Consider the following 17,596-nt stretch of genomic DNA (forward strand, 5'->3'; position numbering starts at 1 on the left):
ATGCCCGAGGGAGGACTCGTACCTCAGCCGGGACCAGCCGCTCAGACCATGACTGCAGCGCCCAGCCGGTCTATGTGGCCGAGCGGTTCTAGGCGCTACGGTCTGTAACCGCGCGACCGCTACGGTCGCAGGTTCGAATCCTGCCTCGGACATGGATGTTTGTGATGTCCTTAGGTTAGTTAGGTTTACATAGTTCTAAGTTCTAGAGGACTGATGACCTCAGAAGTTAAGTCCCATAGTGCTCAGAGCCATTTGAACCATTTTGCAGCGCCCAAGACCGCTCGGCTAATCCCGCGCGGCGGCATGTCAACACCGACATTGGACTATTGATGACTGGAAAGATGTTGCCTGTTCGGGCGAGTCTCGTTTCAAATTGTATCGAGCTCATGGATATGTACGGGTATGGAGACAACCTTATGAATCCATGGAACCTATATGTCAGCAGGGGACTGTTCAAGCTGGTGGAGGCTCTGTAATGGTGTGGGGCGCGTGCAGATGGAGTAATATAGGACCCCTGATACGTCTAGACACAACTCTGACAGGTGACACGTGGGTAAGCATCCTGTCTGATCACCTGCATCCATTCATGTCCATTGTCCATTCCGACGCACTTGCGCAATTCCAGCAGGACAATGCCACACGCTACACGTCCATAATACTTACAGAGTAGCTTCTGGAACACTCTTCTGAATCTGAACACTTCCGCTGGCCGCGAGATTCATCGGATATGAACATCATTCAGCATATCTGCCTTGAAACGTCCTGTTCAGAAGAGAACTCCATCACCTCGTACCCACACGGATTTATGGACAGCCCTGCAGGATTCATGGTGTCAGTTCCCTCCAGCGCTACTTCAGACGTTAGTCGAGTCCATGCTACGTCGTGTTGAGGCACTTCTGCGAACTATCGGGTGCCCTACACGATATTTGGCAGGTGTACCAGTTTATTTGGTCCTACAGTGAATATCACTCGCCTTTCCACGTAGTTTACTGGTATTCTTCCAGAATTTCCGACATCTCTAGATCGACAGATCCTATGTGAGTGTCCTGATTATCCTTCAGTTTTGCTTGCGTATCAAGAACTACGTTAGAACTGCCTCTCTGGTACCTATACGTCTCCTAAAGCCAAACTGATTGCAATCCAACTGTTCCTTAGTTCCATTCTTCTGTAAATTATGCTTGCGTGTGGAGTATATATAACGAAGATATTTGCGATCTAGACTCAAATTAATAAAACAGCCGCGTTGATGGTCCATTCACTTATACACTACTGGCCATTAAAATTGCTACACCACGAAGATAACGTGCTACAGACGTGATATTTAATCGACAGGAAGAAGATGCTGTGATATGTAAATGTTTAGCTTTTCAGAGCATTCACACGAGGTCGGCGCCCGTGACGACACCTACAACGTACTGACATGAGGAACGTTTCCAACCGGTTTCTCATACACAAACAGCGGTTGACCGGCGTTGCCTGGTGAAACGTTGTTGTGATGCCTGGTGTAAGGAGGAGAAATTCCGAATTTGATATAGGTCGGATTGTAGCCTATCGCGATTGCGGTTTATCGTATCGCGACACTGCTGCTCGCGTTGGTCGAGATCCAATGACTGTTAGCAGAATATGGAATCGGTATGTTCAGGAGGGTAATACGGAACGCCGTGTTGGATCCCAACGGCCTCGTATCACTAGCAGTCGAGATGACAGGCATCTTATCCGCATGGCTGTAACGGATCGTGCAGCTACGTCTCGATCCCTGAGTCAACAGATGGGGACGTTTGCAAGACAACAACCATCCGCACGAACAGTTCGACGACGTTTACAGCAGCATGGACTATCAGCTCGGAGACCACGGCTGCGGTTACCCTTGACGCTGCATCACAGACAGGAGCGCCTGCGATGGTGTACTCAACGACGAACGTGGGTGCACGAATGGCAAAACGCCATTTTTTGGATGAACCAGGATCTGTTTACAGCATCATGATGGTCGCATCCGTGTTTGGCGACATCGCGGTGAACGCACATTGGAAGCGTGTATTCGTCAACGCCATACTGGCGTATCACCCGGCGTCATGGTATGGGATGCCATTGGTTACACATCTCAGTCACCTCTTGTTCGAATTGATGGCACTTTGAACAGTGGACGTTACATTTCAGATGTGTTGCGAACCCGTGGCTCTACCCTTCATTCGATCGCTGCGAAACCCTACATTTCAGCAGGATAATGCGCGACCGGACGTTGCAGGTTCTTTAGAGGTGTTTCTGGATACAGAAAATGTTCGACTGCTGCCCTGGCCAGCACGTTCTCCAGATGTCTCACCAATTGAAAACGTCTGGTGAATGGTGGCCGAGCAACTGACTCGTCACAATACGCCAGTCACTACTCTTGGTGAACTGTGGAATCGCGTTGAAGCTGCGTGGGCAGCTGTACCTGTACACGCCATCCAAGCTCTATTTGACTCAATGCCCAGGCGTGTCAAGGCAGTTATGAAGGCCAGAGGTGATTGTTCCGGGTACTGATTTCTTAGGATCTATGCACCCAAAATGCGTGAAAATGTAATCTCATGTCAGTTCTAGTATAATATATTTGTCCAATGAATACCCGTTTATCATCTGCATTTCTTCTTGGTGTAGCAGTTTTAATGGCCAGTAGTGTAGAGGTCCTCTTTCGGTAGGCACAGGAACCACATCAAGAGCTGTTGGGTTTGCCATCAGTAGTGGTCCAGGCTTTAGACAATGCAGATGGATCTTGGCTGAGGACGTAGCTCTGCCTCTTGGTGGCTGGTTGGTGTTTGGGGGGGGGGGGGGAGGGAAGGGGAGGGGCTGAGGGCCCCCACGGGGCGATCGACGAAGACTGCGCGGCACCTCGTTAGGTCGTTCCCCCTCCCCTCCCCCTCTGACCCCTGCGCCAGTAACGAGCACGGGGCGCCGTCATTACCGGGGGTGGCTCGGAGCGCAAAACACGGGGCCAGGCCGCACCGCGCCGCGCCACGCCACGCACAACCCCAGCGGCGGCAGCAGCAGCAGCAGGCGAGTAGCGCCGCAAATTGCTTCTTTCTGGGCCAGGGCTGTTGGCGGAGCTGCAACCGCAATCCTCCCGGCAACAGACAGTTTGTCGATACGGGCTTAACAAGCGTCAAGCGGCGATCCCTGCGAGGCGGGGCGGGGTGGAGCGGGGCCTGCTCGCGCGGCAAAAACTCTGCCAGACATAAATAATAGCCAGCCCGCACCGGCACGCCAGAGGGTCGCTCTGCGCGGCCGACGTGGGGAACGGCCGGCGGCGCTGCGAGCCAGCCTGCTGCCGAGATATTTACGTCGCCCGGGGCCGGCGCCTCTGCCGGCTCCCATTTCGTTAGCCTTTGCTGCTACCGACTCTGCGGCAGGTGTCTTGTAAACAGCGCAGTCGTGGAAACAATCTAGGGGTTGGCAGTGTGATCATCGAGCACAAAGTACGCAGCTCGTGGTTTAGTGGCTATCGTTTCTGCCTCTGGATCATGGGGTCCCGGGTTCGGTTCCCGGCCGGGTTGGGGATTTTCTCTTCCCAGGGACTGGGTATGCCGGCCGGTGTGGCCGTGCGGTTCAAGGCGCTTCAGTCTGGAACCGCGTGACCTCTACGGTCGCAGGTTCGAATCCTTCCTCGGGCATGGATGTGTGTCATGTCCTTAGTTAGGTTTAAGTAGTTCTAAGTTCTAGAGGACTGATGACCACAGATGTTAAGTCCCATAGTGTTCAGAGCCATTTGAACCAGTTTTGACTGGGTATCTGAATAAAGAACGTCGTGGGAACAATCTAGGGGCGGGCAGTGTGATCATCGAGCACAAAGTCCGCAGCTCGTGGTCTAATGACTATCGTTTCTGCCTCTGGATCACGGGGTGCCGGGTTCGATTCCCGGCCGGGTTGGGGATTTTCTCTTCCCAGGGACTGGGTATCTGAATAAAGAACGTCGTGGGAACAGTCTAGGGGCTGGCAGTGTGAACGTCGAGCACAAAGTCCGCAGCTCGTGGTCTAGTGGCTATCGTTTCTGCCTCTGGATCATGGGGTCCCAGTTTCGATTCCCGGCCGGGTTGGGGATTTTCTCTTCCCAGGGACTGAGTATCTGTGTTGTCCTCATCATTTCGTAACCATCATCATCATTCGTGACAGTGGCTAGATCGAACTGTGTAAAAAATTGAACTGGGAAAAAATTGGAACTTTGTACGGGTGCTGAAGACCGCGTAGCTGAGTTCCCCACAAACCAAACATTATCATCATCGAAAGCCAAATATACCTCATATTGTACTGAATCTTATTCCACAGCCTTCTTTGGCTTTTCTAACTAGGAACTTAACAAATAAATCGCAATGGCAATGTTTATATAATTGTGTTGTGGTGGCACGTAGGTTCGTAGCGATTTTGTTTTGCATGCTGGTTTTCCAATTGTTATGTCTTTAGTCAGCCGGAGTGGCTATCATATCACTAACTGTATTAACTGTTATGGCGCCGGACCTTGTGACCGAGTGGTCCTAGGGGCTTCAGTCTGGAACCGCGTGACCGCTACGGTCGCAGGTTCGAACCCTGCCTCGGGCATTGATGTGTGTGATGTGCTTAGGTTAGTTAGGTTTAAGTAGTTCAAAGTTCTTGGGGACTGATGACCTGAGATGTTAAGTCCCATAGTGCTAAGAGCCATTTGAACCATTTTTTGTTATGGGTTTATTTATCGATTGTCATTATTTCTCTATAGTTCACAGCCTGTTATACTGTCATGTTAGCTTAAGAGACTAGTCAGGAAGAATCAATAAGCAAAGAAGTGAGATACAGAAGTACTAATCAATGAAGAGACAGGGTTAAAAGGTCTCTGAGGGTATAGACACTGCGATAAAGAGCAGCTCAGTAGGCAGTCGAAGAGGTATTGACATTTCTAAAACGGCAATCAAAAAAGTTGCAAAGAATACCGTAGGTACAAAGAAGGTAACTACGAAGAAACCATAGGTGACAACAGAAACACTTGAGTTGATCAATGAAAGATGGAAGTACAAAAATGATCAGAGAAAGCCAGGAATACAGGTACACAAGTAACTCAGAATGAAATAAATACCAACGTCAGGGAATCTAAGGCAAAATGACTGCATCAAAAGTGTGAAGAAATCGATAAACAAATGATAGTCGGAAGACTGGCTCAGCACATAGGAAAGTGAAAAAAAGAAGAAACCTTCCATGAAATCAAAAGGACAGACGGTAACATTAAGACTGCAGTGGAAATTCCACTGTTAAATACAGAGGAGAGAGTGGATAGGTGGAAAGACTACATTTAAAGCTTCTATGAGGGAAAGATTTGTCTAATGTGATAGAAGAAGAAACAGGAGTCGATTTAGAAGTGATGGGGGACCCAGCATTACAATACGAATGTAGGACACCTTTGGAGGACTTAAGATCAAATAAGGCAGAAGGGGTAGATAACGTTCCATCAGAGTCGCTAAAATTATTAGAGGAAGTGGCAACGAAACGGCTATTCATATTGGTGTGTAGATTGTATGAGCCTGGCTATATACCATCTGACTTTCGCAAAACATCATCCACACATTTCCGAAGACTTTGAGATCCAACAAGTGCTAGAATTATCACATAATTAGCTTAACAGCTCATTCATCCAATTTTCTGACAAGAGTAATATACAGAATAACAGAAGAGAAAACTGAGTAACTGTTACATGACGATCAGTTTAGATTTAGGAAAGGTAAAGATACCAGAGAGGCACTTCTGACGTTGCAGTTGATAACTTAAGCAAGACTAAAGACATCAAGACACTTTCATAGAATTTGTCGGCCTGGAAAAAACGTTCGACAATGTCAAATGGAGCAAGACGTTCGAAATTCTAAGAAAAATTGGTGAAAGATACGAGGAAAGACGAGTAATCTACTAGATATTCAAGAATCAAGTGTAAAGAATGAGACTGGAAGATCAAAAACGAAGTGTTTGGATTAAAAAGGGTGTAGGACAGAGATGTAATCTTTCGTCCTTACTACGCATCGAAGAAGGAATGTCGGAAATAAAAAAAAGGAGGTTAAGAGTGGGATCAAACTTCAAGGCTGAAGAATATGACATTGCTATCCTCAGTGAAAGTGAGGAATAATTCCAGGCCTGCTGAATGAAATGAGCAGTCTAAAGAGTACAGAATATGGACCGAGAATAGATCGAAGAATGACGAAACTAATGAGAAGTACCAGAAATGAGAACAGCGAGAAACTTGACTTCAGAATTGGGGATCACGAATTAGACTAACTTATGGATTCTGCTACTTGGGCAGCAAAATAACTCATGAAGGACGTAACAAGAAGGGTACAAAAAGCAGACTAGCACTGGCAAAAAGGGCAGTCCTGGCCAACAGAAGACTTCTAGAATCAAACATAACCATTAATCTGAGGAATAGATTTCTTAGATAGTAGGTTTGGAGCACAGCATTGTAAGGTAGTGAAACATTGACTGCAGGAAAACCGAAAAAGAAGAGCATCGAAGCACCTGAGATGTGGTGCTAGAGCAGAATGTTGAAAATAAGGTATACTGACAAGGTATGGAAAGAGGTCCTTCGGAGAATCGGCGAGGTTAGAAATATATTGGAAACACTGACAAGAAGAAGGGACAGGACAATAGGATTTCTGGTAAGACAAAAGGGAGTAACTCCCATAACACTGTAGGGGGCTATAGGCGGCAAGAAACAACAGAGGAAGACAGATTTGGAATACATCCGGCAAATAATTGGGAGGTAGATTGCAAGTGCTACTCTGAGATGAAGAGGTTGGCACAGAAGAGGTATTCGTAGTATAAAATCGGTGAGAAGGGTAATGGCTCAGAAAGTAAAAAAGAGTGTCATTTTGTTATTTCGTGATAGTGAGTAGAGCCGTGAACGCTTGAAAATGCAGTGCAAGGTCGAAAAATCGAAAAATTTTCAACATATTCTTCTGTTTGGCCTCAATAGAGTGGTGACAGCAATGGAGACAGACAGAATGATTTGCGCCGTGTATCGGAATAATGTCACTGGATAGAGCACGGCAAGGGAATGGTATTCTCGTTTTAAGAAGGACTGTTTTGACATCAATGACTCCCTCTCTACATCCAGGAAGACCTTGGTGATTGTTGAACATCGTTCAAACGCATTAATTCAAAGTTATTCTTTTCTAGTATTGAATCTGCTATCGAAGAAGCTGCAACTGAAATAAAAGAAAGGAATGAGTGGGTTTAAAATTCAGGGTAAAAGGATATCGACGATACAACTCGCTGATGGCATTGCTATCCCGAGTGAAAGTGAAGAACAACTACAAGATGAGTTGAATGAAATGAGCAGTCTAATGAGTACAGAATGTGGTCTTAGAGTAAATCGAAGAAAGACGAAAGAAATCAAAAGTAGCAGAAATGAGAACAGATAGAAAGTTAACATCAGAATTGGGAATCACTAAGTAGATAAAGCTTAGCAATGCTGCTACCTAGGCAGCAAAATAATCCATGATGGACAAAGCAAGGAGCACACAAGAAACAAATTATCATTGAAGAAAGGGCATCCTGGCCAAAGGAAATCAACTAGTATCAAACATAGGCCTTAATTTGAGGAAGAGATTTCTGAGAATGTACGTTTGGAGAACAGAATTATGTGTTAGTGGAACATCAACTGCGGGAAAACCGGAACAGAAAAGAATCGAAGCATTTTAGATGTGGTACTCTAGAAAATTGTTGAAAATTGAGTGGACTCATAAGATTAAAAAATAAGACGGTTCTCCACAGAATAGGCATGGAAAGGAATATATGGAAGACATTGAGCTGAGGAAGGGACAGGACGATAGGACATCTGTTAAGACATCAGGGAATAACTTCCATGGTACTGTAATGAGCTGTAGAGGGTGACAACTGTAGTGGAAGATATACATCTAGTAAATAATTAAGGACGTAGGTTGGTTGCAAGTGCTATTCTGAGATGAACAGGTTGGCACAGGAGAGGAATTCGTCGCGGGCCGCATCAAACCAGTGAGGAAACTGGTGACACAAAAAAGAATCCACAATCATCTACGTCAGTGTATTCGAGAACTGGCAACTGTAATGAACTGCTATCACTGCACCAACGTGTGACTTTTGAATGCAACGAGAAAGGTTCAAAAGTCTGGTGCATGGGTGCCGTATGCTGCAAGCAAAAGTCGCAAAAATATACTAGATATCTTTCGTTCGTCATCAATTGGCTCGTGAACAACACCAAAAATTTCAATCCTGTACTCTTACAGGTGACGAGAAATGGTGTCTTTATGCTAAAGAAAGGGAAAGAAACGAATGGTTACGCCCAACCAAAGTCGCAACTCTCCGTACAAAGTCTACATCTACATCTACGTGATTACTCTGCTATTCACAATAAAGTACCTGGCAGAGGGTTCAAAGAATCACCCTCATGCTGTCTCTCTACTGTTCCACTCTCGAACGGCACGCGGGAGAAACGAGCCCTTAAATTTTTTCTGTGCGAGCCCTGATTTCTCTTATTCTATCGTGATGATCATTTCTCCCTATGTAGGTGGATGCCAACACAATGTTTTCGCAATTGGAGGAGAAAACTGGTGATTGAAATTTCATGAGAAGATCCCGTCGCAACGAAAATGCCTTTGTTTTAATGACTGCCACTCCAATTCACGTATCGTGCCCGTGACACTATCTTCCCTATTTCGCGATAATACAAAACGAGCTGCCCTTCCTTGTAGATTTTCGATGTCATCCGTCAGTCCCACTTGATGCGGATCCCACACCGCACAGCAAAATTCCAGAATAGGGCGGACAAGCGTGGTGTAAGCAGTCTCTTTGGCAGAACTGTTGCACCTTCTAACTGTTCTGCCAATGAATCGCAGGTTTTGGTTTGCTCTACACACAATATTATCTATGTGATCGTTCCAGTTTATGTTATTTGTAATCGTAATCCCTAAATATTTAGTTGAATTTACAGCCCTCAGATTTGTGTGACTTATAGCGTAATCGAAATTTAGCTGATTTCTCTTAGTACTCATGTGAATAACCTCACAATTTTCTTTATTCAGGGTCAATTGCCACTTTTCGCACCATACAGATATCTTATCTAAATCATTTTGCAAGTCGTTTTCATCATCTGATGACTTTGCAAGACGGTAAATGACAGCATCATCTGCAAACAATCTAAGACGGCTCCTGAGACTGTCTCCTAAGTCGTCAATATAGATCAGAAACAAAAGAGGACATATAACACTTCCTTGAGGAACGCCGTTTATTACTTCTGTTTTACTCGATGACTTTCAGCCTGTTACTATGAGCTGTGACCTTTCTGACAGGAAATCACGAATCCAGTCGCACAACTGAAGCGATACTCCGTTGGCACGCAGTTTGGTTAGAAGACGCTTGTGAGGAACGGTGTCGAAAGCCTTCTGGAAATCTAAAAGTATGGAATCAATTTGACATCCCCTGGCGATAGCACTTATTACTTCATGAGTATAAAGAGCTAGTTGTGTTTCACCAGAACGATATTTTCTGAATCCGTGCTGACTATATGTCAATAAATCGTTTTCTTCGAGGTACTTCACAATGTTCGACTACAGTATATGTTCTAAAACCCTACTGCAAATCGACGTTAGTGATATAGGCCTGTAATTCAGTGGATTACTCCTACTTCCCTTTTTGGGTATTGGTGTGACTTGAGCAATTTTCCAGTCTCTAGGTACGGATCTTTCTGTAAGCGAGTGGGTGTATATAATTGCTAAATATGGAGCTATTTTATCAGCATACTCTGAGAGGAACCTGACTAGTATACAATCTGGACCGGAGGCCTTGCCTTTATTAAGTGATTTAAGCTGCTTTGTTACACCGTGAATATCTACTTCTAAGTTTCTCATCTTGGCAGTTGTTCTTGAATGGAACTCAGGAAGATTTACTTCGTCTCCTTTGGTGAAGGAGTTTCGGAAAACTGTGTTTAATAACTCTGCTAGAGTGACACTGACATCAGTGACTTCACTGTTGTTATCGCGCAGTGAAGGTATTGATTGCGTCTTGCCACTGGCGTGCTTTATTTATGACCAGAATCTCTTTGGGTTTTCTGCCAGATTTAGAGACAGGATTTCGTTGCGGGAATTATTAAAAGCATCTCGCATTGAAGTATGAGCTATATTTCGAACTTTTGTAAAACTTTGCCAATCTTGGGGATTTTGCGTTCTTTTAAATTTGGCATGCTTTTTTCGTTGCTTCTGCAACAACGATCTGACCCGTTTTGTGTACTATGGGGGAACAGTACAATCACTTATTAATTTTGTGGTATATATCTCACAATTGCTGTCGATACTATCTCTTTGAAAACATTCCACAACTTTTCTACACTTACATGATCAGATCGGAAGGAGTGAAGACTGTCTCTCAAAAGTGCATTAAGAGCATTTTTATCAGCTTTTTTAAGTAGATATATTTTGCGTTTCTTTTTGATGGTTGTAGGTATTACAGTATTCAGCCTAGCAGCAACTGCTTTATGGTCGCTAACCCCTGTATTCGTCACAACACTCACTATTTGTCCAGGATTATTTGTCGCTAAAAGGTCAAGTATGCTTTCGCAACCATTGAAGCTTCGAGTGGGCTCATAAACTAATTGTCCAAAATAGTTTTCTGAGAAAGCATTCAGTACAATTTCGGATGATGTTTTATGCCTGCCGTCGGCTTTAAACATATAATTTTTCCAGCATATCGAGTGTAGATTGAAGTCACCACCCACTATAAATGTATGAACAGGGTACTTATTTGAAATAAGACTCAAGTTTTCTTTGAACTGTTCAGAACCATGTTTTCTGAGTTGGGGGTAAGTCATTCCGCAGTCACCTTACTCACCTGATCTTGCGCCCTCACATTTTCACCTTTCCCGCTGTCTGTCGAACAACCTTCATATGACTCCCTTTCCGGATGAAAATGCACTCCAAACGTGGCTCGATGTGTTTTTCGCCACAAAACCACGTGATTTCTACATAGTGGGATCGGAAAGTAACCTCAGCGTTGAAAGACTGTTGTAGAGAGTGAAGGAGAATGTACTGTATTATTGATGATTAAAGTCTCTGTTGTATGTATGAGTAGTTTTATGCACCAGTTGTAACTTTCCCGTTAAATAAAAAAATATATAAAATAATGATGTGTAACCTTTCCGAACTGAAAATAAAAAGTAAAAATAAATTTGGGCAGTTAAATTCTGACGTATGAAAACTGATAAATCTTAAATCATGAAAAACTGATAAATTTTGAGTTGAGCAGTGCTACGCCATGGCCCTGTCAAATCAATGTGAATCTATCTGTGAGAAATAAACTGAAAAATTCTTACCTCGTGATAGTGTCGCCGGATAAAGCTGTCTGTATATCTGCTCGTAAATGGCACAGCTTAATGCAATGCTGGCCTATCTACTAATACTGGACAACATTTGTCTGAGATCTGAATTACTAGAAAAACTGACCTTACTTAGTGACATAGCTGCACAGCTGGTCGTCTGATTACAAAAGAGCACATGACTATGATCTGACAAAAATTCTGGAATATTTTAATTTAGATAAATGTCTGCATCGGGACAGGCAATGACTTAAGGGGAAATTATACTTTTATAGTTTGCTGCTGAAAACAATTATATTCTGAAATTTTTTACGTTATTGATAAAGATCTACAATCCATTGCACGGGAAAATTGAATACATAACAAATCTGCGTCAACTGGTGCTGATGATTCACAAAAGAAAAGATTTAAACAAATTCATATTAACATCTCAGACAAGTGACTTAACGACGCGCATGCCAATAAAAATAATAAAATTTACCTTACAATAGATGGTTTACTTAATTACACTGTTGATTTTTCATTATATTAACAATTAATCATTGTTTCATCATCATCTAATTCCAAGGCACCATTTAGCTCTGCAGGCTGATTACAATTATTATTCAGTTCCATATAATAAAATTTTACAATTTGTTCTGCACTGTGACTTTAACAACTACTAACTATAAATTGCGCTGTACCAGCGACAGACTACAACTACACTGTAGCAGCGAGCGACTGCAACTTCCGCAGAGACTGCTCTGACCTGCGACGCTATTGCAGCTTTCTTTTAACAGGGCAAAGATATTTTATGTCTCAGGCAGCGCCGTTGAATTGTCGTTCTAGCAAGTGAGCAATACATCAAGATTACATTTGCTCCAGCAGGGTGGTGAACCCCTTACACAGCCTAATAAATAGAGAGTCGTTTGCGAAAACAAAGGAACAGTTTAGGTTTCACAGGGTGATTCTCAAGCGCCAATCTATGTCTCCTACGGTACCGAATGATATTACAACCCCTCCTTCTCTGTTTGTTTCTGGGAACGTAACTAAAACATCAAAATAGCGCTATTTATGTAATTAGGATTCAGTTTTATGGCTGGGTTTGATACGATCTGTTAAGGGAACGACAGGTTTATTGAAATAATGGTTTCATCGTTTTAGCTATCATTATTACTACTAAATAAGTACGGAAGTTAGATATACGCCCTAGTCTCATTCTACCCATTGCTCTGTCCTTCTCTTCCTTCTCCACTTTCTGCCCATTCCCCGCCCCTATCCCTTTCTATCCAAGTCCCCTTTGCTACTAAATCTGACCTTCGCCCCTGTATATTGTTATTGGGAATAAAGCATTGATAGGGGATTGAATTTGCTTAAAATGAATATGTATATCGGTTCGAATCATTGATATATGGAGTATAAGAGACCTCTCCTGCTGCTGAATTTATGTGGATAATAGCTTCAGCGACAATATTTCCCATAGTTTTAATCTGCAGATAGGCAAGTTTACAAAATGTCTGACGATTTAGATTCTGCAGCAGTATTCTACTCGTAAGCCGATAATCCATAAATACAACAGGACAGCCGAGCGACGTGACACAATGTTTAGCTCACTGGACTCGCATTCGGGAGGACAACGGTTCAATCCCGCGTCCGGCCATCCTGTTTTATATTTTCGGTTATTTCCATAAATTGCTTCATTGAAATGAAAGGCCACGGCCGATTTGCTTCCTGATCCTTCACTAATCCGATGGAACCAATCAATTCGTTGTTTGGTTCCCTCCCCCAAATCAACCAATCAGTCAATCAGCCAACCAACATATCAATTTTCGGTTAAAACCAACTGCAAGGAAGAAAACAAAACCGCACATAACTCTATAAACGATTTTTATACATGATTGATTGACAATTCCTACAGTAAACAGTTGTTTTCAATACAGGTGTTAAAATTATTAAATATAAAACTGAATGGAAAGTGCTATAGTCCGCTATGGACGTTTTTCTTCAAGTCAATTGTAGACCCACACAACCCGCTGAGCAACTTTTAAGTTGCATCTTCTGGTGTACATAAATACAATGTCATATAGTGTCGGGAATAGTTACAGAATGCCGCAGAGTAACTGTTGGCGTGGCTACGCAAAATTATCAGGCATCAACTGATAAGAAACGATCATAAATTGATTGATTACTGGTTAAAATATGTTCTTGTCGGTGTATGTCAAGCAACAGACAATGTCTCTAATAGATGTTACTGAGCGAAGTACTGGGCCCAAAACCCGACACGTTCATGTGTGTTTGTCACCAACATAGCAGCCGACAACATAAGCTATGAGCATCCCAAGTGTTGTCGAAGCGTATGCTGTGACTGCCGCCCCAGTACTGAAAAGGTGACAGAAACTGAACTGTTCCACTGAAAATAGGGCGGAACTGCTGCACGAAAAATCTGAAGAAATGGAGGAAGAACTGGTTTATACAAGAGTCAAAACATCTTTCGGTGCAACTAAAAGCAAAGATATCAAGGTTAAGGGCGCAAGTGGAATTCAGCTGTTAAAAGCAGATATGATAGGATGGGTGGAGAGAGCACATTGAACGTCTCTATGGATGTGTCTGTTGACATGACAGAAGAAGAAACGATAGTCGATCTGGAACACATAGGGGATCCTGCACTACAGAGATTAACTGAGCTTTGAAGACATGCGATGAAATAACGCAGAAGACGCAGATAACATTACTTCGAAATTTCTAAAATCTTTCGTGGATGAGGCAGCGAAAGTACAATTCAAGTTTTTGTATAGAATAAATGGGACTGGAAACATACAATCGCCTTTTCGGAAAAACATCATCCACACAGTTCCGAAGATGCTAACGCCACATAAGTATAAAAGCTGTCGCACATCAGCTTAGTTGCCCATGCATGCACGTTGCTGAAAAGAATAATATACAGGCGAAAGGAAAAGGAAATTTAAGATCTGCTGGAGGACGATCAGTTTGGTTTTAGTAAAGGTGTAGCCACCAGTGTCGCAGTTCTGACGTCGACCTTGGTAGTGGAATTAAGTCTTACAAAAAATTGATACTCGTTAATAGGATCTGTCGACCTACAAAAAACGTTAGACAATTTAAAATGGTCCAAAAACACGGGATAGTAGAAATGAGCTGTAGAGGATGACGAAAATACACAGTATTTAGAAGAACCAAGAGATGAAAGAATCGAAGGCCAAGGTTTATGTGTTGGGATCAGGGACGTAGTACTTGGCCGCCCCTGTTCAATCCAGCCATCGAAGAAACTATGTCGGAAATAAAAGATAGTTTTAGGAGATGAATTAAAATTCGGGATGTGAGATTATAAATGATAAGATCCACACGTGGCATTGCTGTCTCTAGGGGAAATTAATAAGAACTGCGGGAATAGATCAGACAGTCTAATAAGCACTTACTATGGACTGAGAGTAAACCGACGAAAAATAAGAATAATGAGGAGTAGTAGAAATGAGTTACGCGATAAACTGAAAATCGCATTTGGGGACCACCAAGTAGACGATGTGAAGGAGTTCTGCTCTCTTGGAGTGTGACAGCCATAATAATGAGGACATAAAAAGCAGATTAGCTTAGGCAAAGAGGGATTTCCTGCACAAAAGTAGTCGGTAAATATCAAACATTGGCCTTAATTTGAGAAAGAAATTTATGATAATGTACGTCTGGAGCACAGCATTGAATGTGGTGAGGGGGGGGGGGGGGGGGGAGAGGAGTGACCAGAACAAACGACAATTGAAGCGTTTTAAATGCAATATACAGAAGGATGTTGAATACTAGTTGGAATGATAAGAAAGAGCACGATCTCCGCAAACTCTGTCAGGAGAGGAACATGTGGAAAACATTGAGAAGAACTAAAATTACTATAAGACATTGTTAAGACATGAAGCTCCATGGCAGCAGAAGGAAACATAAATGGTATAAGCACTAGAAGACAGAGATTAGAACCTATCCAAGTAATAATGGCACAAATAGTCGTGTCGTTGTTATACAAATTAATTGTTAGCCTTGGAGGTAGGAGCTGATTTCTGTCTTGAGTGTCCTCTGACTTGAGATTGCAACTTGACTGTAATAAGGCACGATTTACCAAACGCTATCTTACACTTTCCCGCCATTGTTTCATGAAGGACTATCGAACAGGTACGCCTGACTCCACTCACTTCGCGTCTCAATGACACACAGATCGTGTAGTATTAGTTGCAAGCGACTTTATTCTACCGAGTATAGACTGGGTAGTCTACGGTGTCATTGTAGGAGGTGCAGACAGTCCTGCGAAGTAGTCGTTTTTCGAACACTTTTTTTCGAAAACTTCATTGAATAGCTCGTTCGACCGCTCACGCGCAATGGAAATATGTTAGACCTTTTAGCTAGAAACGGACCTGACTTTATCGACGACGTCAGTAGACGGACAGAGATTTGTGTCCATGATGTCATCACAGCGACCATGGTTACTAAAGTTAGTAAATAAATCAAGAAGCCTGAACAGAGGCGATAAGCAGTTGTTAGCATCCGACTTCAACAATGAATTGACGTATTTAGTTACATGGACGCAGAGGAATTATGGGTAAAATTTAAATGGACTGTATGTGGTGCTCTGGGAAAGGAGATTAAGAACGGAAAAGAATCTCGGTTCAAAAGACAACGCGCAAATAACGGCAGACTAAGGTTAGTAGAAATTTGTTTGTGTGTTAAAATATGAATTTGTGAAGCATAGAACAGCTACCACCGTCATATCGTAGTTAAAGATCTAGCAGAGAACCCGAGAAAATGCTGATCCTACGTAAAATGTTCAAGCAGGTCTGAGGTTTCTACCATGTCACTCGTTGACCAGTCTAGTGCGGCAGTAGAGGACAGCAAAAGGGAAGACCAATTTTAAATTTCGCATTTGAACAACCGTTCAAATAGGAGAATCGTACAAACATACTGTCGTTTGACCATCGCATATACTCCCTTATAGACGAAGTAGTAATAAACATCCCTGGCGTAAAGAAACAATTGGAAGAGTTCAAAGTAAATAAGTCGTCAGGTCTGGATGGAATCCCAAATCGGTTTTAAAAATACTCTACGGCATTGGCACCTTAGTTACCTTGCATTTATAGCAGATCTCTCGCCCAACGCAGAGTACCAATCGACAGGAAAAAAGCGACGGTGACTCCCGCGCATAAAGTTAAAAAAAACGGACCCGCAAAATTACAGACAAATATCCTTGACATCGATTCGATGCCGAATTCTTGAACATATTCTGAGCTCGAATATAATAAATTTCCTTGAGACAAAAAATCTTCTGCCCACGAATCAGCACGGATATAGTAATCATCGCACGTACTAACTCTGCTCGCCTTTTCTCACATGATATCCTGCGAACTATGGCCACAGGCAGATTTCATACTCCTAGATTTCCGAAAGGCATTTCACACTTGCCCCACTACAGAATCCAGTACGTTGTCCTCGACCACGATCATTCATCAGAGGCAAGGCATCGTCAGGAATGCTTAGGTAGCTGTACCAGGATACAAGACGACTCAGACGAAATTTCTCCTTTATGAAGATGGTATCTGTTCTTTCGGGCATGTCCGAAAGAACAGATACCATCTTCATACAGTTAAGGCTAACCTCCTTCTTCTGTGCGGATGCACATGTATTGCCCGAACTCTTACGGGATTCGGTAAGATTGTCTGCCGCCAGTAATGAGTGTAATGAGCAGGGGCACTACGAATGTAGTGTGTGGTATTAAGTTGGGAATGCGGGTCTACAGGGAACGCGTGTAAGGGAAAAATCCCTACAGTCACTCTATCGTCTGTGCCCTCGGTGGCTCAGATGGATAGAGCGTCTGCCATGTAAGCAGGAGATCCCGGGTTCGAGTCCCGGTCGGGGCACACAGTTTCAGCTTTCCCCGTTGATATATATCAACGCCTGTCGACAGCGCAGGGTCTTGATTTAATTATCAAATTTCTAGTTGCTGTGATGAGTGGGTAGCTAGCTCTGAATGTAGAATAATGTAATTTAAGGCAGATGAGTAGGAAAAACCTACCCACACGGTCCGAATACAGCATTAGTAGTGTGTTGCTTGACATAGTCACCTCGATTCAACATCTAGCCATAACGTGGCAGAGCAATATGAAATAGAAACAGCATGTAGCGATTGTACTAGAGGAGGTAAATGGTCGCGTTATTGGGAGAACCATAGGAAAGTGTGGTTCAACTATTAAACGAACCGCTTATAGGCCAATAGTGCGACCCCAGTTTGCGTAGTGCTCAACTGGG

At 43.3% G+C, this 17,596-nt stretch overlaps 1 non-coding gene across 1 annotated transcript; it reads left to right on the top strand.

The window, feature by feature from the left end:
- The first annotated feature begins 17,133 nt into the window (after positions 1 to 17,133).
- On the top strand, positions 17,134 to 17,208 carry Trnat-ugu. Its single transcript has one exon. It is a non-coding gene; the product is annotated as a tRNA-Thr (tRNA).
- Positions 17,209 to 17,596: the final 388 nt, after the last annotated feature.

The sequence above is a fragment of the Schistocerca americana genome, chromosome 6 (assembly GCF_021461395.2).
Source record: "Schistocerca americana isolate TAMUIC-IGC-003095 chromosome 6, iqSchAmer2.1, whole genome shotgun sequence".
Lineage (NCBI taxonomy): Eukaryota > Metazoa > Arthropoda > Insecta > Orthoptera > Acrididae > Schistocerca > Schistocerca americana.